Source organism: Dermacentor silvarum, chromosome 10, assembly GCF_013339745.2.
Source record: "Dermacentor silvarum isolate Dsil-2018 chromosome 10, BIME_Dsil_1.4, whole genome shotgun sequence".
In the NCBI taxonomy this organism is placed as follows: Eukaryota; Metazoa; Arthropoda; class Arachnida; order Ixodida; family Ixodidae; genus Dermacentor; species Dermacentor silvarum.
The window spans coordinates 109,597,330-109,620,621 of NC_051163.1; the positions used below are offsets into that span (position 1 = coordinate 109,597,330).

A 23,292-nucleotide genomic window follows, 5' to 3' on the forward strand; every position below is an offset into this window, starting at 1 on the left:
GGGATGTTCATGCAAGCCGATAGAAATTCGTTAAATGGAAACACGTGTGGTGTCTGTCGCTTTTACGAACCTCCCTGAATCTTTCGCTTGTGAGCGACCAGGCACTGAGTTAGGCAGTCGTTGGAAGCAGTCTATCAGCATCGTAAGCTGATAAAAGATGGTTGCATGACACAAGCAAAAAAAAATGAGCTCGGTCGGCGGAAGGTCGGGCCGACGCCCATGGCCAGTAGACGGCCCGACCTCAGCCATCAGGCTCGGGCCGGTCTTGGCTTTGCAAATGGCCAGCCCATTTGCCGACCACCGGCAGGCTGTCGGCAGAAGACACCGGGCAGGCGTCATGACCGCCGGTTAAATCATCGCGGCCGAGTTCGGCCGACTCACAGGCCGACGACTTCGCGATGACGGCAAAAGCATTGCTTTAATTGGCAGCGGCCAGCGTCTCTTTCCCGGTATTCGTATTGAGGTTTTACCCATTCAGCCTAGCCGCCCTCCCCCCCCCCCCCACGTAAAAAAAAGCCATCAATTCATCATACTCACCAAAAGTATCCGGGGCCCACCTCTATGGTGTAACGCGGAGGTCATGTGTCGCTTCAGGACGTGTACCCCACAATTAATAAATTCATAAATTATAGTGAGAATATGCATATGACCTTTTCCGAGGAAAAAGTGAAATGAACTGGAAGCTAATAACGACTTAATTACCAGGCAAGACGTAATGTAAGCAAGAAAACAGACTCGTCGAGTATAGATTTTTCCACTCCAACCATCTATTCGAAATGCGCAGAAACAGGATTTTGCATGCTGCGGGCATTGACTCCTAGGATACAAAACAGAAAAAAAAGCGTCCGCACCACCTATGTTACATCAGGTTATCAATGTAATCAAAGGATGGATCCATGATTCCTCTAAATGAGAATGCGACTTCCTTGGTCAGGTATATGTCACAATGAACCGGCATTGCTTCCGCAATTTTACTTAAACCGTGATAACAAAAATGTCGTACTTTCACCCGAAAGGTGAAGCATCAATTGCGATAGAAAATTAGTAGAGAGCTAGACGGAGTAAGGATAATAGTTTAATCAGGTGTATAAACTTGGACATGTAGCAGCACCAGCAATGCGCAGAACTGTTGTCGACGCCGTCGGCGTTTTGCCCGCGTTCGCAACGAACGCGCGCGGCGTTGCTGACTGTTGCCGGTGCCTCAGGGGGCAGCTCGGTGGTTTTCGACGAGATCAGAACGGGACACTCGAAGAGCAGCGTCGGAAGTCTTCACCACGTTCTCGCCTCGCAACGTTTTAACAGCGAATCTGTTTATGCCAGTCGATAGCCTCCTATATATTAAAGAATATAGGAGGCTATGGCCAGTCGTAATTTGTGGTGCGTAGCCGTGGTATCGATAGCAACGCAGAGGAGGAGGAAAGGAGACCGGTCTCCTCGCCAGCTTCCAGCTCTTCCGACCCCTGCTTCTCTTCTCTCCGCGGCGCGCTATGCCACCTAGAAAAATAAAGTTCAGGCCCACTCACTCTTCCGGCCGTGGGCTGTGACGTCAGTCAGTCTTGACCATCGTGTTTGACCGCACAGACGTGCTATACGCCTGCTCACGCCGTTGGAACAGCTGCATTACTAAGCTTCACGAACCCTTTTAAGTTCTGCTGGTGCTGTTCTTGGCGAGTGAAGAAGACCCTGTCCGTGTGTGTGTGTGTGTGACCTGCGGCATGGATGTGTGATGCGCTTTGTGCACCGGATATTCACGTAGTGTATGGCTGCAAACTCGCACGATGGGGCGATGCTGCGTGCCCATAGTCGCGGCAACTATGACAACGGACCGAAGGTTCGCGTGTTCTCCTTTCCAAAGGGCGACCGAAGGGCGAAATGGGAGCGTGCCGTTCGTCGAAACGACATCGACATCCGTTCTCTCCATGATCCGAAGGTATGTGCACATCCATGCTACATGCTTCTGAGTCATTCCTAAGGGCACCATCTCATACATGTCGCGTTCCTGCCCCAAAATAGTGATCTTGTGTGCACTTCTGAGTTGGCGTAAGCCTTGGCATTAGAACATTTTTAGCTGAGCGTTGCTGACGCTCACCCGCGCGATGATGTAGCGTCCCGAGACAGTGATGGGAACTGCATGGATTTCGCGTTTTGGACGAACGCGTCTTCGGCGACGTGGTCCTTTCGCCTGCAAAAGGACGGTGTAAAAAGTAGGCGCACCTTCACCCTCCGCTCAATCGAATTCATAAGCCGTGCGAGAGATGTGTTCTACGTTACACCGCTCGCACCTAGAACTCGTCGAAATAAAGCAATAAACGCACGTGGCAGTACATTATCAAAATTGGAGTTTTCCCTTCCGTGTCGATAATATTTCGCTAAGTGTGCATAGCCAGCATAGCACCGCGAGCTTCTTGTAACAACTCTGATTACTTGATTGAGAAAAGGGAATGTGTGCTGGTGTGCGTAATCGTGCATCTGTTTTGTACATAGTATTTCTTACCGCTGGTCCGACCACTTGTTCGCGGTACTATGCACCATTGTCGCCGGAACGTTCGCCTAATTTGCTTTCTTGAAATAAGTAGCAGTGCAAGACAGCCGAATTTAGATGCCAGTAGACACCTCAATGCCTTCCTTGTTTCATGCCGTAGTAGATAAGGGGCGTGCGGAGCAAACGCCTATGATAAAGCGCTTTCTTAAATGGTTTTCAGGTGTGTGAGCTCCATTTCAAGCCGCAGTACCTTAGAACGACAACATACACCGATCCAAGAACCGGCCGGACAATAGAAGCTCCCATGGGGGCTACTCGACTTACTCCGGACGCAGTCCCGACAGTATTTCTCAATGCCCCAAGTTATTTGAGTGACTACGCACCAGTGCGAGAGGGGCCAGGCCAAAAGAGAAAACGCCTAGAAGCATCCCACCTAGAAGAAGCCATTCGACAGTCGATAGCACTGCATGAGGAAGAAGAGAGCCGCAATAAGCTGACGTCGTACGAGGACCTCGTATCACGCCTGCAGGGTCTCGGCCTCTCCACTTACTGGACTACAGTAAAAGCAGAGAATGCTGTACTGTTCGTGCACATACGTGCCAAAGATCCACCAGACGTCGAAAGATCTGTCATTGTTAATAGGAACATGGAAATTACGGCCTTCTGGAAGAAAGTAAAAGTGCCTGCCAAGGACCTTCTCATCCCAGCTACGCTGAACGATCTGCACTGCCTTCACACCATACTTGACCGTATGAGCAGTTTCAAGGCTCCAGACCTTTGCGACAAGAAGGAAAAAGTTAAGGCAACCTTCAGCTTGCTTTTCTCTTTGCTCGACGACATCAAGTCGGATGATCTTTTTCCGCAAGTGAAAACAGAAGCACTTGACTTCATATTTGGAGCAGCTTGACCTACCGCACAGAAAGGACCACTCATTGGGATACTCTGCAGAGCTTTTAATATTCTCCAGTATTCTACACACTATTTCCCCACACGCCTACCGATTCAATCGCGGTGCTGGCAAGATAGCACTGCCACATCGATCACGCTCGTGCGAATTTGCTCGCAATATAACGTGAACCCTGTAAATGAGCAGAACGACGAGGGATTTTTGCGTTATGTGAAGAAGCGCTCCAGCCTTCTCAAACCACATGAAAAAATTGTCACTATAATGAAGGACGAGATTCGTATTCAGCCGTAATTTGAATACAAAGGCGGTTCAGTGACCGGGGCAGCTTCTAATTCCTCCGAAGCGGCGCAAAACTGCGCATGTTTTAGGGGCGAAGCTCAGGGTGTGGGTCTGTCCCTCCTCTGTAGTAGTAGTAGTAGTAGTAGTAGTAGTCGTAGTAGGTAGCCACGTCTACTTTTGTGAGAAAAAAAATTCCGAAAGCTGTGTCCGTAGCGCGGAATCAAACCAGGGACCACTCGCTTCCGAACGCGCGGCGCTAACCACTACGCCACGAAGCGCACAAGGACGCACGCACCACGATGACAATAAATACCAACGCCTCCTAAAAAGTCTATTTAGGAGGCGTTGTAAATACCCAACATTAACGAAAGAATGCGCGTTTCTAACGCGTTTGTGCTAGCGCGTTACGGCCCGTGTAAGAAGCTGGTGTAAGACGCTGTGGCCTCTCCGCCTTACCCCCGTATTCATAAACGCTCCTCGACATGAACTTGACTTGCCACCGCCTTGGGCAGCGCGTTCGAAACGCGTTGAAGGCGGTGGCAAGTCAAGTTCAAGTCGAGGAACGTTTATGAATACGGGGGTTATACTCTCTCAGCAGTCGTGTGATGGCGTCGGCAAACGCGGTGCACGTTCCGGCATGTGTAAACGGCTACGTAAGACGCTGTGGCCTCTCCTCCTTACTAGAGAGTGCTGCACGTTTCTAACGCGTTTGTGCTAGCGTCCCCTTAAGCGGGAGATGGTGCAATTATAATGAAGGGCGCTGTTATAAAATAGTAATGACGTCATATATGGCGCGTGGCATTGGTGGAAGTCAATCGTTCAAATTAGTGCGGCGAGACTGGGCGAATTACACGGAAGATTCACGGTTTACCGGTGATTCCCTCCGGAGCTTCGCCCACTCATCATCATTCACCCCGTGGATATGCGGTGTTTTTTTTATGATTTAGTCGTTGCTGTCAGCGCACAAGGATGTTGCTCACATTCTGCCAATAGTCAACATTGAAACAATGCAACAATTGCATCAGAAACAACTGGTTGAACCAGAAGAATCCAGGAACGTGTATCTTCTACCCGGAAATTTTCAGCACATCATCGTTAGTACGGGTTAATGGAGCATCTTTCAAAGCCATTCGAGACTTGCACGCATCGGAGGAACACAGTGTCACAAAGTTTGGTTATGGATTGAGCTACAAAGCATTGCACCCATCGAACATTGAGCGGCAGAATGTAAAGCTTGTTTTAAAAGTTTTCAGTTCATTTGTGGTGGAGGCTCTAAAAATGCGCGGAGACGAGCTCAATTTAAATTGCGCCGGAGGGACAGCGCACTTCATTGGCCTAATTTTGAAGTGGTGGCATGTCGTCAACGTGAAAAGCCCCTCCAAGGGCCGTCGCCTAAGAGATCCTCTCCAGGACCCAGTCAGGAGTTTGACTGGCAAGCAGATAGAATTTCTTAATTTTTTGCATTGGTTGGACACATGGCGAGACATCAAGATGGATACAGGCGCACTGCCCATGGAAACGCACTCAGCATTGCGGCTGACTTGTTACTCACTTGTAGAGCTGTGCCATTACTGCCTTGAAGAACTGAATTTTGACTACGTTTTGCTGGGCAAATTTCAGACGGACCGTCTTGGTTCGGACAGAAAGGTTCGGACAGTACCGGCGGCTGTCAGGAACGAATTATCACATCTCAATGCAGCAAGTGTTCCGAGTCGGAGAAAAAACTGAGGCTACAGGACAGTTTGGTATTTCCAGATATGCATGAATTACAGAAGCCATGTGCTGTGGCACTTGACGGGGCTCAATTGACAGATGAGTACGGTATAAAGATATCAGACCATGACGTAACAAGTAAGGAGTCAATTTTGCCAGTAATCACATACAGCGCTGGCTTTTGCGCCCATGCTGCGTTAAGAAAGCTGCCTTGTGAGTACTGTGCCAGGAATATTACATCTCAGGACCGGAAATTTTAACATGAGAGCAATCAGCTCATTGAAAACCTTTCGAGAGGCGCTCTGAGGTTTCCCAAGCCGGCTGTCGTTAATGCAGTTTTGGATGCCCATATTGTACTTGAACAGCTTACCAAAAAAGAGAATGCAACGCGTTTTCATGCAACGCCAAATCAGAGAGGGCTCCTTGTGGCTGTCACAAGACACTTTTGTGAAACTGAAGATTTCGATGTTTGTTTCAGTGGCCATCACCCAGACATTATGTTGAATAATATATTTGTGGCAGCAGCGAACACTCTCCTAAATAACTATGTGTCTATGAAGACAGATGTTCTAAAGAGCACAAAAGCGCAGGCACAACAGAGAAAAGTGCAGAAATTAAGAAAATGAGTATTAACAGGTTCTGCGCATCTTCTGGAACAGTGTGTGTGTGTGTGTGTGTGTGTGTGTGTGTGTGTGTGTGTGGTGTGTGTGTGTGTGTGTGTGTGTGTGTGTGTGTGTGTGTGTGTGTGTGTGTGTGTGTGTGTGTGTGTGTGTGTGTGTGTGTGTGTGTGTGTGTGTGTGTGTGTGTGTGTGTGTGTGTGTGTGTGGGTGGGTGGGTGGGTGGGTGGGTGGTGGGTGGGTGGGTGTAAATAAAGAACAAAAAATGAATAAAATTTCTTTTATTCGTTTCATCAATTCATTGGGCCATCAAACTTTTCTCTTATAAATCGGTCGCACGTTTTATAGCGTACAATGTTATTTTTAAGTGGAATAATAAATGGCCTACAGACAAATCGTCAAAATCTCCAAAGCGTAATGCATTCTTTAAACCAACGCCAACCGCGACGCTAAAGGCGAAAATAAGCTGTCGCGCACATAAAAAAGTCGCCGCGAACGCTTCATCTTCTCACAGGAGACGCTGGTGGCAATGCCTTCATAGGGAGCCTACATGCAATGCCGTTTTAGGTTGGTGACAACACCAACATTTTGACCGCTATTTGCCGCCAAATTTGGTGGGTAGCCATTTTGGTCCCCAGTCTTTCTGCCTTTTTTGTCACGCTGTAATGTACTCGTGTTGGCACGCGATCTATTAAATTTCTTTAATTTAGTTTTGCGCCAATGCGCACGAGAAACCTGCATACATCTTTATTATACTAGTTGCCTGTTCCTTTTATTTTAACACATCAAAGTTACTTTTCTATTGCACGTCGTGCGACACATATAAAGCAACAAGTTACAAGGCACGATGGCGTGCTCGTGATAGGATTATCTCACGCCAAGAATGTGAACTGCATTAAGCATTGTCATTGCCTTCCAGTTGTACATAATGTATAAAGGGTGCTTTTCGAAGTGTGCTGTAATAAAGACTGTCCTTACTAGTCAGTTTAACTAAAACGTAGACGTGCCGTGTACGGCGCTCAGACGCGTCATTTGTCTCTAGCTGCTGAGGCCAAAGTTTATTAAAAGAAGTTAATTAATTTCACGTCACCACGGGTTGCAGGAAATGTGGTCTGTCGGCTGGTCTTTCGCCATTTTGTGCCCCAGATTTAACCTGCCAATTTAGCTGGCGGCACCAAGTACCCTTACAAAGGCTGTCACCACCCTAAAACGGCGTTGCATGTAGGCTCCCTATGCCGTCACAGCCTCCCGTGCTCTCGCTCGCTCGGTCAAGACCACGGTGATGATAAGTGGTTCTTGAGGGAAAGGGAAAGGTTGGCGCTATCTTCTGCAGCCCTTGAGGGAGCACGGCTCAGCGCCAACGGGGAGGGGTAAGTGGGAGCGAAAGAAGGGATAGAGTGGAGTCGCCATGGCTGGGCGAAGCAAAACCGGCAGGCATAGGCGGCACGTATCAGGCCGAGATGGAAGGCCTTGGTGTGCTGCAGAGTCTGCAGGGGTGTTGTGCCAGGCCGGTCAGGCCCGGGGTGGGGTGGGAGGCCGTGAGGCCTTCCCGCTTGTAGAAATGTCCTTAGAGGCGTGCGGAGAGCCCTGACGAGTCAAGGAACTGCACGATGCCTCGAAGTGCAGAAAGGTGGTGTCGGCCGGGGAAGAGGAGATCTCCCTCCTTGCCAGAGGGGAGGCCCAGGCGGCGGAACTCCTGCAGGAGTGGGCCCCGCTGCTGGAGGTACGCCGGGCAGGCCAGCAGGAGATGTTCGATCGTCTCCGTCTCCCCGCAGGAGCTGCAGGCCGGGGACGTCGCTCGTCCCAGTCGGTAGCTGCGTGCTGCCGTCCAGCTGCAGCCGATGCGGAGCCGGAGAAGGAGCGAGGTCTCCCTGCGAGCCAGGCCTCGCTGGGGGAGTGGTCGTGGGGGGCATCCCAGTGCCACCCGTTTGTCTGGGTGGTGGGTCGCCAGGTGTCGCCGCAGCCTCAGTCCTGTGAAGTCGCCCTCCGTCACGGCCCGACTGAGGGGCACAGTGGTGTGGTGGGCGTCCTTCGCCAGGATGTCGGCTGCCTCGTTGCCCGGGATCCCTACGTGGGCGGGGATCCAGTGCAGGGACACCGGGTGGCCTGCGTCCTGCAGCGCTGTCAGCCGGGTAGACAGCAGTGCGACTCCAAGGCTGGCGCTTTCTGGCCTCTGCAGGCCGAGGAGGGCTGCCTTGGAGTCGCAGAGGATGGCCGCTGGTACCCCAGGAAGCTCCTCGGAGAGTAGGTCGACGGCCAGGTGGAGGCCTGCCACCTCCGCTGCAGTCGAGCTGGCGTGTCTGGGCAGTCGACACTGCCTGCTCTTCTGCAGGGCTGGTGCCGTGCAGGCCGCCGTGGCAGAGCCGGTGTCCGGTACCACCGAACCGTCGACGTACACCAGGAGGTGGTCTCCGAGGGTCTCGTCCAGGAGGCAGGCGGCCGTCTGCTGCAGGGCGCAAGCGGGCGAGCGCCTCTTCGAAATCCCGGGCAGCTCCGTGGCAATGGGGACAGGAGGCCTCTGCGGTGGGGGCAGCTGTACCGCATTCGGCGGTGGGTTGCCAACCACCTCCTCGTAGAGGCGGCACAGCTGACCCATCCTTGAGGAAGGCCGGGACTGGAGGCGACGCAGCAGGCCTCTGCCATCAGGAGCATGGTGGAGGCGGTCGACGTGCCTCAGCCCCTGCTGCAGGAAGAGGAGCGACAGGGGCCATGCTCCAGCCTCCGCAAGGGTAGCGGCAATCTGGGAGCTCCGGGGGACGCCCAGGCAGAGTCGGATGGCCGCCCGGTGCTGCAGCTCCAACTTTTCGAGGCGGCGTGGCGGCAGCGCCACCAGCGGGAGGGCGTACCGCAGGCGTGATGTGGCCGCCGCCTCGTAGAGCCGCAGGGCCCACTTCACCGAGCAGCCCTCTCCATGGGCAAGGAGCTGCGACACGGCCTTGCGGACCCTGATGGTCTGGGTCTGCATGGCCCCGACTGCCGGTAGCCAGGTTAGCCGGTGGTCGATGCGCAGCCCAAGGTACGACACAGTCGTACTCCATGGGATGCGCACGCCTTCCAGCTGCAGCCGGGGAGCTGAGCGCCGTGCCGCTGCTCAAAGACCACGGTGTAAGAATAAGGAGAGGTGCTGACACTCTCCCCCCAACGCGCGCGAAAGCGCCGCTCGCTCGCGTCCAGATTATGTTCAGCTTGGTTGCAGCTGGTTCGGCGGCGTCGTAGAGGGCGCTGCGGTATGCGGTCCCAGCCTCGGCGGGAAGGCGCGTGCTTCGCTATCTTTGCGCGCTTTGTGCTTGCATATGCGGCCGTGCTGTTTTGAAGGCACACTTTTTATTGCGATAGCAATTATATGGACACTCTAAAGCAGATTTCTGCCGTCTGCGTCGCCTTCGTCGTCGCCGTCGCCGTGACGTTCCGTATGACGTCAATTCAGATGAAATCGTCACCGCGCGCCGCCGAACGCTGTATGTGCGAGTGAAAGGGCGCGAAGGACGCGCGCTTTCACGGGGAGTGAACCCACGGCGGAGAACAAACGCGCGTTCTGCGCCGTGCTCCCTTAAGGGCTGCAGAAGTAGGCGTCTCTTTCCTCCTTTACAATCACCATATATGTAGAGCAAACGCGCCTTCTTCCGACGCGCGAAAGGCCGTGGGGGGAGGGGGAGGGAAGAGAGGCGACCTTTGGCTGCGGCACCAAGTGCCTATTTATATCAGAGGCGCCGGCAACAGTCACCAACGCCGCACGCATTTTGTGCGAACGCGGGCAAAACGCCGACGGCGTCGACAACAGTTCTACGTGTTGCCGGTGCTGCTGCATGTCAAGTTTATACAGCTGATAAAGCTACTATCATTACTCCGTATAGCTCTCTACAAATTTGCTATCGCAATTGATGCTTCGCCTTTCAGGTGAAACTGCGACAACTTTTGTTCACGCGCCTTTCATCATCTTGTGCTTGTGTATTGTCGCCACGGGCCCTCGACCAAGGTGGAAGCGGCCTTCTGAGAGTTTAAAATGGGTAGAAGGTGCTTCGTCATGAACTGCAATTCTGGATACCGAACTTGTGCGGAGCGTGTGCCTCTATTCAAAGCGCCGTCTGACAGCGGTCGTTTAGAGCAGTGGCGCCGTGCAATTCCGAGGGCAGACAGAACGCTAATGCCTACTGACCACGTCTGCGCCAAGCATTTTCAGGCGATGTGATATCGACGACATATTACGCGGAGCTCGATGGAAGGGTGCTACTTGACGCGCCAAAGAGGCCTGTTCTGTCTGCAAATGCAGTTCCCACCGTATTTCCGAACTGTCCAAAGTACCTCACACGGTCAAGTAAACTATGAAAGCCGCCGAGGAAGAGAGAACCTCCTGCGCAAGCACCTAAGCGACGTCGGCCGAAACTCGACAACATCGATGCGACGTAACCTGTGCAAATTTTGCTGCATATATAAGATATATATATAATGCTGCTGTTGTCTGTGCAGATCTGTACCTGATATTTATATTTGTTCCATCTTAGCTAATTATTTTTTTACAATGCACGTATGTTGTGTAATTAACGCTTACATGCTTTTATTCCACATTTTTGCATTGTGGGAGTGCATGAAAGCGTAAGCTTCTGGAATGGTTATCTGCTGTTAAAATTATTGAGCTGCTTCATGCACATTTTTTTTATTCTGGTGTCCTTGCCTACTGACCACGTCACGGCACGTGGTCAAAAAAAGTCTGACATTATTGTGTGGTGGGTGTAAGTGTATTTGTGGACAGGGTATAGCATGCACTGCCAAATAAGCTTACATTCTCACATGCTCATATATACGTAAAAAAAAAGTAAGTCACCTCTTAGATCCTGCAAGAGTCGCTCGCTCCCCAAACGACGAAGGCCAAGGGAATAATATACACAGTCTATGTTAAGTGGAATTGAAATAAAAAGATTTTCACATGGGGGGTAAACTGTATTAGTGATATTGTAATCCAAGATAAAACGCCTGCCTTCGTCCCGCCTGATAAATTATCTTTTCAAAGATTTCTTTACATAGCTATGTGCTTTCTCATCACAGGTTCTAGCCATGAACACCCACTTTGCTCTAGTGCGTTGCATATCGCAAGCGTGCGCCGTTTCATTTCTTAAATTAAATCGCGCCCACACTGAATTCGCGTGAAGATGCTTGAACGGTTTTCTGAGTTAGAATTTTCTGGTGCAGTCACTATTTTCTTCTCATTGAGGGGTAGCACGTGGGCTTACGCTTTCATTTTTTTATGCTTGTACGCATGACTAGATCGGCCGCAACAAATTGTGCGCGCGAGCGGAATGTGAGTGGGCGTTGAGTGGTGCCCGATCGATCCGTGTTCACGTCATTCACGCCCTGCACAGTATACGTTCATGTTAGCAAAGCATTCAGCCTGGTACACCTATCACCTTAATCCGAAATAACGAATTTCCTTCGCGCTTTGAGTTTTACTGGCGCCACTATGAACGAAAATTTATCGGAGGCAGAGGAATGCCAAGCCGCCGGCGCCGCTAAGCTGGGACCGCTGGCCGCGGCGCCATCTATCTGCTCGCAGCAGAGCTACTCGGTGCGCCCGCGCGCGGCCGAACATATTCTGGCCGCTCGCTCGCGCGCAGTGTCAACCCCTAAATATTCTTCCACCGTGGTCAAGACGCGTGACGTCACGGCGGCAGTGAGTGGGCCTGAACTTTTTTAGAGGCGAAGCTCCTTAGGGCTGTGGGTCTGTCCCTCCTCTGTAGTATGTAGTAGTAGTCGTCGTAGTAGGTAGCCACGTCTACTTTTATGAGAAAAAAAAATCCGAAAGTTGTGTCCGTAGCGCGGAATCGAACCAGGGACCCCTCGCTTCCGAACGTGCGGCGCTAGCCACTACGCCACGAAGCGCACATGACACACGCACCACGATGACAATAAATACCCAACATTAACGAAAGACTGCGCGTTTCTAACGCGTTTGTGCTAGCGCGTTACGGCCCGTGTAAGAAGCTGGTGTAAGACGCTGTGGCCTCTCCGCCTTACCCCCGTATTCATAAACGCTCCTCGACTTGAACTTGACTTGCCACCGCCTTGGGCAGCGCGTTCGAAACGCGTTGAAGGCGGTGGCAAGTCAAGTTCAAGTCGAGGAGCGTTTATGAATACGGGGGTTATACTCTCTCAGCAGTCATGTGATGGCGTCGGCAACGCGGTGCACGTTCCGGCATGTGTAAACGGCTGCGTAAGACGCTGTGGCCTCTCCCCTACTAGAGAGTACTGCACGTTTCTAACGCGTTTGTGCTAGCTTCCCCTTAAGCGGGAGATGGTGCAATTATAATGAAGGGCGCTGTTATAAAATAGGAATGAAGTCACATATGGCGCGTGTCATTGGTGGAAGTCAATCGTTCGATTTAGTGCGGCGAGACTGGGCGAATTACACGGAAGATTCACGGTTTACCGATGATTCCCTCCGGAGCTTCGCCCACTCATCATCATTCACCCCGTGGATATGCGGTGTTTATTTTAGGGGCGAAGCTCCTTAGGGTGTGGGTCTGTCCCTCCTCTGTAGTATGTAGTAGTAGTAGTAGTCGTCGTAGTAGTAGGTAGCCACGTCTACTTTTATGAAAAAAGTTGCAGTGGCTTAGCTCGGCTATAGGCTCCGTACAGTCGAGTTTGCGGCTGCTCTGGCGCCATCTGGCGCAGCGACGCAACAGTGTTGGGAAGTGGGCGCCGCAGCTCGGCCGGCTCGATGAGTATTCTTTCCCGCGCGCTACATTTCGTCTCGGCCACGGTTGAAGCCGTTTTGCTTTGTTCACCAGCCTCCTTATTTTTTTTATACGTCTTGCGACAGTGCAATGGCATACGCTTCATCGGCAAGCGTCGGAGATGAAAAAAAAAAAGGCAAGTGGAACCGGCGATACTGCTGCGTAAAGGGCTGTCACGACCACGAAGGCCAGCCCGGGATAAAGTTGTACAGGTTTCCTGGCAAGTCTTATGAGATCGAACGGCGAAAGAAATGGATCACAGCTGTGATGAGAGTAAAGTAAGTCATCTTTTTTTTTATATTTGTGAGAATGTTTTGTTCTGTAAAGCGTGCTACACATGCGCGTTTCACAGCTCGTTGTGCGAAGCCAGCGGCCATGGCCAGCTGCTGAACATTTAAAAGAAATTTGTCACGACTATGTGATTTGACGACTGCTTACCGTGTCTTAGCATTCGGTATGATCAGCATAGCACTGGAATGTGCGATGAGCAATATTTTATGCCAAGGAAGCCTATTTTGTGCTGGCGAGCACGAATTCGACGATCCTCGTTCGGCCGCTGGCGCTTGAGAGGCGCGGTTTCAATGGTGCGATTTTTCTTGTGATATACATTGCGGTGTATCATTGTAAAAGCAAAGCGCGTATGCAAGGAAAGGAATTCGCACGCGAATCGTATCTTGTGAAAGGGGCTAATGAGCCTCGATCATTGTACATGATGAAAAACGAACATTCGCGTCATGTAAATTAAGATCGCCTAGTTTAATAAATTTCGTTTACCAGCGCAGCAGGTGGCTCCGACTGGGTCCCAAACGAGTCAACGAGGATAGCTGGTCACTGCCACACGATCCAACAATCCGAATCGTTTAGCGCACTCGACTGCCCGTGCTGACGACAGTCTACGAGTGAGCGTGTAGCTGCACGCGGTCCAGATCGAGCGTATGACAATCTAAAGTAACAGTGTGACGGGGCATCAAATGATAGGCCGCGGCGTACAACGCGCCGGAGCGAAATGGGCATACATTGCCAACTGTCCCTCCTCAGGGTGCCACTTTAGTATGACTTCAATTTAGTATTTAGTCAGTAAGCTTTTTCTCATGTGAGGATGACATCGTACTTGCTTTCCCTGTTGCGAACGGCCTTCGCGTAGTCCACTTCTTTTCACACGCAACATGCGAGCAGCGTAGAAGTCGTCGTCGCTATTTCTTTAATAGGCCGAACCAATCAAAAACTATCTGTGTCACAGAGGGCCAGGTACACAGCCACAAAAAAGGAGAGGTCGGATATACTTGCGGCTTATGAGGCGTGTAAAGTTCCCAAATCTCGCTGTCTTTCCCCCCTTCCCAGTTTCGCGCCGCCCGCCACATGCGACGCAGTCGCGCCACCGCTTGCGCAGCAGCGCCGCCCTGTTGCTCGGCTATGCCAGGATTTACGTAGCGTTAGCAAAGGTTCAGCTGATTATTCGTAGCTTTCCTGGTTGTCTAGATTGTCAAGGATTAGCTTGATTGTGATGCTTACTGCTGCTCCAATGACACACACGCGCGTATACGTATTATGTGGCACATGTATTCATTCCTCCTACGCTCAACCGCTAATTGCCAGGCAACTACTTCGGGATACGATGAGTCAAGCGTCTCCGTTCTTCTGCGCTGTTGAGCAGCATTTGCGCTCTCCTTCTCCATGGCTATACCACACTGGCAAACGCCAGTCATAAGCGCAGCGGCTCCAGCGCAGTGTCAGACGGCGACTGCAGCGAGCGAGCGAGCGAGCGCCGGCGCCAGTGCGTCTACCACAGGCTACGACGTCGACTCCTCTGGAATGCGCAGGACCGGCGGCGGTGAGTCGCGCGCGGCGGCGGCGGAGTGCGCGAGAGGTGCCGGTCCGGTGGCTCCGGTTGGTGCGCAAGCCGTGTGACATCACTGATCCTTGCGCATGCGCACCACGGCTCTTGATGTGCCGAACGAAACGGGCTTGGCTAGGCCAGTGTAGCTAACGCTACAAAAAATTCCGAAAGTTATGTCCGTAGCGCGGAATCGAACCAGGGACCCCTCGCTTCCGAACGCGCGGCCCTAACCACTACGCCACGAAGCGCACATGGACACACCACCACGATTGGGGTGACTATAAATACCCAACATTAACGAAAGACTGCACGTTTCTAACGCGTTTGTGCTAGAGCGTTACGGCCCGTGTCAGAAGCTGGTGTAAGACGCTGTGGCCTCTCCGCCTTACTCCCGTATTCATAAACGCTCCTCGACTTGAACTTGACTTGCCACCGCCTTGGGCAGCGCGTTCGAAACGCGTTGAAGGCGGTGGCAAGTCAAGTTCAAGTCGAGGAGCGTTTATGAATACGGGGGTTATACTCTCTCAGCAGTCATGTGATGGCGTCGGCAACGTGGTGCACGTTCCGGCATGTGTAAACGGCTGCGTAAGACGCTGTGGCCTCTCCCCCTTACTAGAGAGGACTGTGCACGTTTCTAACGCGTTTGTGCTTGCGTCCCCTTCAGCGGGAGATGGTGCAATTATAATGAAGGCGCTGTTATAAAATAGGAATGACGTCACATATGCGCGTGTCATTGGTGGAACTCAATCGTTCGATTTAGTGCGGCGAGACTGGGCGAATTACACGGAAGATCACGGTTTACCGATTATTCCCTCCGGAGCTTCGCCCACTCATCATCCTTCACCCCGTGGATATACGTGTTTTTTTATGATTTAGTCGTGCTGTCAAGAGCACAAGAATGTTGCTCACATTCTGCAATAGTCAACATGAAACAATGCAACAATTGCATCAGAACAAACTGGTGAACCTAGAAGAATCCAGGAACGTGTATCTTTTCCCTCCTGTAGCCAGGAGGGAAAAAAAACACCGCATATTCCACGGGGGTGAATGATGATGAGTGGGCGAAGCTCCGGAGGGAATCATCGGGAAAACCGCGAAATCTTCCGTGTAAGTTCGCCCAGTCTCGCCGCACTAAATCCAACGATTGACTTCCACCAATGACACGCGCCATATGTGACGTCATTCCTATTTTAAACAGCGCCCTTCATTATATTGCACGAACTCCCGCTTAAGGGGACGCTAGCACAAACTCGTTAGAAACGTGCAGTCCTCTCTAGTAAGGGGGAGAGGCCACAGCGTCTTACGCAGCCGTTTACACATGCCGGAACGTGCACCGCGTTTGCCGACGGCATCAGCGTTTATGAATACGGGGGTAAGGCAGAGAGGCCACAGCGTCTTACACCAGCTTCTTACACGGGCCGTAACGCCCTAGCACAAACGCGTTAGAAACGCGCAGTCTTTCGTTAATGTTGGGTATTCGTTATCATCGTGGTGCGTTGTCCATGTGCGCTTCGAGCGTAGTGGTTAGCGCCGCGCGTTCGGAAGCGAGGGGTCCCTGGTTCGATTCCGCGCTACGGACACAACTTTCGGAATTTTTTTTTTTTCATAAAAGTAGACGTGGCTACCTACTACGACGACGACACCTTATACTACGACGACTACTACTACTACTACTACATAGTACAGAGGAGGGATAGACCCACACCCTAAGGAGCTTCGCCCCTAAAAGGCGAAAGCTTGCACTAGGCCGCGCAAAGCTCAAGACTAAGCGAAGCTGGTGGTGGTGGTGGTGAATTCTTTATTTCGCCGAAAAAGAGGGGACCATGGAGTCCAAGGACCGGTTGCGCTGGCTTAGAGGAGGTCGGCGGCGATCCCTTGGGATTCCGCGGCCTCCACCGCACGCTGGATGAGCCGGCGTTGGTCTGCTGGCTCGGAGGTACGTAGGAGGGACTCCCACGACTCTGGGGTGTTTGCGTTGTCTGTGTTGTAATGCGTACAAGTCCACGCCGTGTGTATGAGAGTGGCCAGAGCTGAGCAGTGTTTGCACCTAGGCGTTATTTTTTGAAGAAAGATTTTACTGTATAAAAGGGTGTGTGGGAAGCAGCCTGTTTGTAGTTTGTGCCATTCGACGCCCTCGCGCCTTGTTAGATCACGGTGTGCGGGAGGATATATGCATCATCCGAGTCGGTAGTACTGGATGATATCCGTGTAAGAGGTGAGTAGAGAATCGTGCGAGATAGTGGTGTCAGGGGAATCGGGGTGGTGGATCCTACACTCGGCTCGGCAGCTAAGATCTCGAGCAAGTGTATGCACCTGAACGTTTCCGCTGAGCGACTCGTGGGCTGGAGCCCACAGGAGTAAGCGGGATGTGGAGGAGGGGGGAGTAGAAAGTAGAATATGTGATGCCGGGCGAGACAATACGGCCGGCATCGTAGTTGCGGATCACCTGTTGAGAATCACTTATGACGACTTTGGTAATAGGATCAGTTAGCGCAAGCGCAATGGCAACCTCCTCTGGTGCGCTGACTGTTTCTGCGTTGCGAATGCTGCTGGCTGTGTACCAGCTACGGTGCGGGGCGAGGGCTGCTGCCACCATCGCTGGTTTCGAGGGGTGGTAAGAGGCGTCCGCATACGTGACATCCGGACGTCCGCTGAAGCGTTTCTCGAAGAAGCGTTTCTACACGATAGGCCCGTCTCTCGGCGTGGTGTTCCGGATGCATTCGTTTGGGAATGGGAGGGATGCGGAGATTTTGACGATATTCCGGTGTAAGGTCAATATAATTGGGGGCCGCCCTCGTTGGTGAGATCCCAACTTGCTGCAGCACCGCGCGGCCAGTGTGTGTGAGTGACAACCACTCGTATTGGGCGGTGAGGGTAGCTTCGATCAGTTCGCTCACGGTGTTGGAGATGCCGAGAGCCATAAGCTTGTGAGTAGCTGTGGACATGGGAAGACCCAGGGCCGTCTTTATGCTTTTTGAAGTGACGCCTCTAGCCGTTCGCTTTCGGCGCGGATGAGACGTAGGTAAGGTGTGGAGTACGTGATGCGGGAGCAGATGAAGGCTTGGACGAGGCTCAGGAGGTTGGACTCTCGCATTCCTCGGTGCTTGTTGGAGACTCGCTTGAGAAGATGTCCGATCTGTGCCACCGACTGGTCGATGCGTTGGAGCGATAGATTGTTGATGCCGTTTGCCTATAGGTGTAGGCCCAGAATCCTGATGTGATCTGTACGAGGGATGGGGTTGCCTTTCACCTGGAGGTTGATCTCAGGAAGTATCTTTGGTGGGCGTCGTCCTGGGGACGGGATGATTATATACTCTTAGTCGCCGAGCAGCTGAGGCCAACTGTATCCAGATAGTCTCCGACCCGATCAATGGCCGTCTGGAGAGTCTCTTCGATCTGGCCGTCACTGCCGTGTGTGATCCCAAGAGTGAGATCGCCAGCATAAAGGCTGTGGTGTAGGTGGGGAATGTCAGCCAGAAGCTTGGGCACGCCTATCAGTGCAACGTTGAAAAGCAGCGGTGAGAGCACGGAGCCTTGCAGCGTGCCGCGGTTGCCAAGAGAGATGGTGGATGGATGTCCCGTGCCGACGCTGAGTTGTATCTTGCGGTCGGTCAGGAAGTCTCGGACGTATACATACGTGCGATGTCCGACGCCGAGAGTCTGGAGTTGTTGACGAATCGCTTCATGGAGGATATTGTCGAAGGCCTTGGCAACATCGACGCCGACGATAACTTTCATGTCTAGTGTGCGAGACATGACTACCTCGTGATGGAGAAGAAGCATTATGTCCGGGGCTGCTGAGTGAGGATGGAAACTGAACATCGTGTCTGGTAGGAGGTGGTTGTCTTCGAGGTAGCGAAGAAGTCTGGACTGGATAACGTGTTCCATTAACTTCCCAACGCATGACGTAATAGAGATGGGACGGAGGTTGGCAAAGGCGGGTGGTTTTCTCGGCTTGAGGATGAAGACTACCTTGGCGCACTTCCATTCCTGCGGGATGGTACCGCTGGCCCAACACTCTTGAAGGTAGTCGGTGAGGGCGTGAATAGAGGCGTCATCTAGATTCCTAAGCATGATGTTAGAAATGCCGTCGGGGCCGGCCGCCGAATTGGTCTTGAAGCGATTGAGTTCTGCACGGACCTCCGCTAAAGCGATTGGGGCGTCTAGACCAAGGTTGGCCGAGCCCTGATTGGGGAGAGGCTGGTTGCCGGTTCGGGGCGGATGTAGGTGTCAATAAGCTCTTGTTTGAGCTCATCTGGCGTGCCAGGATACTGATGGAAGATTCGCTCAAGCTGTTGGCGTGCTCGGAGATCGCCTCCGGCCAGGTCCATTAGATGTCGGAGAAGCTTCCACGTGTTACGAGCGTTAGGAGTCTTGTTCATTTGGTCACAAATGTTGTGCCAGCTATGGCGGGTGAGTTCTATTGCATAGGTCTCAATGTCCGTGTGGGCGCGTGTTAGCCGACGGCGGACATCGCGGTCCCATTTTTGAGTGGCGAGAAGAGCTTCGAGCAACTTCTTGCGCTCCCAGAGATGGGCGCACTAACGGTCGCAGTGTGGGACTGTCCTTAACCTCGACGCTTTGCGTGGTGTCAGTCACTTGTTTGACGATTTCGGCTGTCCATGCTTTGATGTCGGCAATGGTGGGAGGTGTGGCCTGCTCTTTCCTGTGCGTGCGAAAGGAGTCCCAGTCAATCACCTGAGTCGGCCGCGTGCGTTGCCTCGTGGGCTCTTGTATCACCATCTCGAGCATGAAGTGATCGCTTCCAAAATTTTCGTGAGTGACACCAAGTAGCTTTGACTCCGGAGCTCGTAAAGGCGAGATCCGGCGTTGTATCTTGGTGTAGGCCCGAATCAAGTCTAGTGGGGTAGGAGACGTCTGTGATGAGGGTGAGCTGCATGGTGCGTATGCCAGTCATTGCAGAGGCGTCTGCCTTTAGCCGAGTCGTAGTGGTAGCCCCAAACGCGGTGATGCGCGTTGAAGTCACCGATGATGAGGAGAGGCTGCCCTTGCGCTAGCTGCTGAGCTTTGAGGAAAAGGGTACCGAAAACGTCTTTATGGGCCCGGGGAGGGCTGTAAACATTAAGCACAAACAGACTAGTGCGACGTTTGTGCGAGGGTCGAGGTAATAATTATAAGAATACGTGTTCGGGGAAAGTAGGATCCAAATTGTTTTGGAGGACAGTGAGATTACGTTTGACGAGAGTGGCTACTTGAGGCTTTACTCGTTCCGATAGGCATGTACTGAAACCGGTTATTTGCGTGTTCTTGCCACCTTCTTGAAGGACTATCAGTTCGGGGCGATCACTCGCGATGAGGAACTGTTGGAGGACCAGACGCTTACGTGTGAACCCGCGACAGTTCCACTGCCAGACGGTGGTGTTACCCGAGCTGACTGCCATGATTGACCTGGGAAAGTTCTGGGGTTGGAGGGAGTGCCGGCGCAGAGGCCGCCAGTTCAGCGACCGATACGGGTTACTCCCTGGGCTTCTATAGTTTTACTCAGGGTCTCAATTTGTTGGGCGATCTGTCAGCCGATTCTGTGGAGTGAACGTTCGATGTGTGCTTCTAGAGCTCTGATGTGAGTGTGACTGAGTTCGTATTTTGCTCGAGTCTGTCGAGGCGTGCCTACCAATACTCCGCCAGGGAGTCGTTGTCGACCGGGTCTTCGCGTTTGTGTGTGGGTCTCCTGGAGGGTGTGATCTCCATAGGTACCGCCGTAGGTGGGACCTGAGGAGCGGGCGGAGACGGGGTGTGTGAAGCGGTTCGCTTTTCGAGAGCGTCTACTCGGAGTATGAGTTGTTGGATGACTGCTGTCAGTTCTACAATCGCTTTGTGTGTGTCTGGAGTACTGGGAGTCCCTTCCTGCGTACTCACCGGTAGTTGATGTTCTTGTTGGACGGGCGGAGATGGTGGTGACCCAGGTGACTGCCGCGGAGGAGGAGAAGAGGCTCCTCCGCCGTGTTCACCTTAAGAGTGGACGACACTGTACATAATTGTAAGAGATGCAGAAGCACATTGAACCCTATTTTATTTACTTCTTTTTATTTACACGATGCTGCGGATCTCATTGATCCAAGCAGGATGCGCAAGAATTAAAACATGTATTATTCCGAACGCCAAGAAACAATAGTGCACGTCAATAAAATACAGGGATGATCACTAACATCAGGCCGGAAGAATATGTAAAACATCAATAGGACGCAATTATACAATGTTGGCAGCGGCATTTACAAAATTTTCATTTTCAAACACTTCTTCTGGCCATGAATTCCATTCCGTGGTTCTTGGCGGAAAATATGAATGTTTATATTGTTTCTCAAAGCAAAGTAGGGGAGGGGACTAAGGTGAAATTATGTTTGTGGCGGGTTTTCCGTGCAACTGAGGTCGTGACACAAGGGTCTGGAGAGATGCCAAATTTCCTATGAAGAAGTGAAGGAAGAAAGCTTAATCGAGAAATGTTTTGCCATATGTGCGAGGTTAGCTACCATTAGAGCAAATGGAGAGTCAGTACTTTGACATTTGTTGTAAATGAAACGCACTGCACGTCTCTGCACGTTTTCCAGTTCTGAAATGTCTTTTTTAGTATGCGGATCCCAGACTGTTTCTGCATATTCAAGTTTCGGCCTCGTGAAAGATATATGTGCCGATTTCTTAACGCTGCTTCGTGTTCCTTTAAATTTGTGCCTCAAGAGAGCTAGGTTACATTTGGTAGATGACGTGATATAATTAATGTGGTCGGTCCAACTAAGCTGGGAATTAATCATAACACCTAAATAATTGTAGCTAATTGTAGAAAAAAAAAGAAAACACGAACAAGCAAATGCGAGCATGTCAGCAAGGTGTACTCAGAGCCTCACACGCGTGCTGAATAGTAAGGAAGGCTGTCTTGTCGAGCTACGCAGCTGTATTCCGCGACCGTTGTGCGTGTGTTCTGTTTTCTTGCAAACTGTCACTAGCACTACAGAAACGGCGCCATCGCACCGAACACGGGGATTTCGGTCGAATCGCTCGGCGATATTATCGCTTTCGCGTAACGTACGTAGAATGCGGCACGTTGAATAATTCGAGAGACTTTGCTCAACCAGCCAAGGCAACGCGCACTGACAGTGATCGTCTTAGAATACGTCCCATGTTGCGACATGAGGCGATTGCAATACATTTTTTAAAGGTGGCGCAGATAGGATGATTGTGCGGTGTTTCGAACAACGATGACGGCGCCAATGCAACACATGCAGATGCAGAACAGAATGTGACAGCCTAAAGTCGCATTTTCACTGTGACGCGGAAACTTGAAGTCGCATCTGCAAAAATATGCCAGTGTCGTCTGCTGTCAAAGGTAGCTGCCAACCTTGAACACTTTGCTCCGCCGAATGGTTGCCAGCTCAACAGACCGCGTCGTCCAATCGGAGTGCGCGTGAAATCCGCTCGTGCCGATGCAGCGAACGACGATTTTTTCGACACGATCCGCCTTTTGGCCTTCCGCCCTGGTCCGCAAGAGGGCGGAGGCGTGCGGAGCGGATGTGCGGATTCAGCGCGTATGGGCCCTAAGTGCATCAAAGCCACCGGCTCAGACAACGGCGCGGACAGTGAAGGGACGGGGAGGGGGGTCATTTCGCGCACGCACACATGCACAACCGCTCTGGCGGCTCAGCCCGCTAAAACATAGCCTTCGAGATTTGCTTCTACCCGATCAAAGTGACCTCTGGAGTGTGGATTAGGGCGCCACTTATAGCCCAAACAAAGCCAAGTCGCAGATTTTCAGTAGCCCAAATGTAGCCACATAGCCAACTCGTCCAACTCGACGCCATCTTTTTTTTCCTGCAGCCCAATTTGGCTATATGTAGCCAAACCTGGCAAGACTGCTTAAGGAGGCGTTGGCCAGGAATTAGCCACTGGCGCCACCTATGAAGACATGTTGAAAATATTTTAACGTGATTAAGGGCCCCGGGTCGCAGTAAATCGGGTGTCGGCGTCGGCGGCGTAAGCATTACGGTTACATTAACTGCAATTGCCGGGAAGCGTGATAAGTAGTCAGGGATCTTTGATTGCTACCGCGTTTCACTCTTAAAAGCGAAGGTTAAGTGTCCTCCAAGTGTTTTCCTGCAAAACGACCACCTGCTTTATGTATGCACTATAATAAGTTTCTACTACTATTCAACAGCAACCATTTAGTTTAGATAAAGGAAACTGGTAAATTAAAGGCAGTAACAGAAAAAATTTAAAACTTTATAAATTGTGCACGTATTTACTGAGACAAAAACAATTTTTACTTGCGATGAACCAGCACATCTAATAGTGCCTGTTGCAATAGGGTCATACCGAAACACCTTCGTAGTCAGCTTTGCGCAGAGGCGGTGTCGTACCCAATGAAGTGATAACTGAGGGGCGACTATTGCTAGTTGAAAACTTTTCCCAATACCCCGCCGGGACGACGTGAAATACCGTCGGCCATGGCAATTTTTGGCAGTGCCCTACGGGGCTTCATTGAGAAATCCAAAATCAGACTATGCCTGTTACACACTTCATGCTTCTTGTGTCAATTCTAATTCATTATCTGGGCAACCTCGGAAGCTTGAGTACACTCTTGCAGCCTTCCGGAAAGCTCAAAACATTTCGTCAGCCATTCCACTCCGTGAAGATGGATGAGAAGTAGAGCTCCGTCTTTTCGGAGTTTATTTTTCTTGAAATTCGGAGGGTGTTTTTCGGAGTTCATCGGAGTTTATTTC

General features: G+C 51.6%; 1 non-coding gene and 1 pseudogene across 1 annotated transcript; one reads left to right on the forward strand and one right to left on the reverse strand.

Moving 5' to 3' along the window:
• Positions 1-16,414: 16,414 nt before the first annotated feature.
• On the reverse strand, positions 16,415-18,451 carry LOC119431759 (uncharacterized; annotated as a pseudogene).
• Positions 18,452-22,903: 4,452 nt separating this feature from the next.
• LOC119432036 (U4 spliceosomal RNA) lies at positions 22,904-23,046 on the forward strand. The gene has a single exon (XR_005188111.1). It is a non-coding gene; the product is annotated as a U4 spliceosomal RNA (small nuclear RNA).
• Positions 23,047-23,292: the final 246 nt, after the last annotated feature.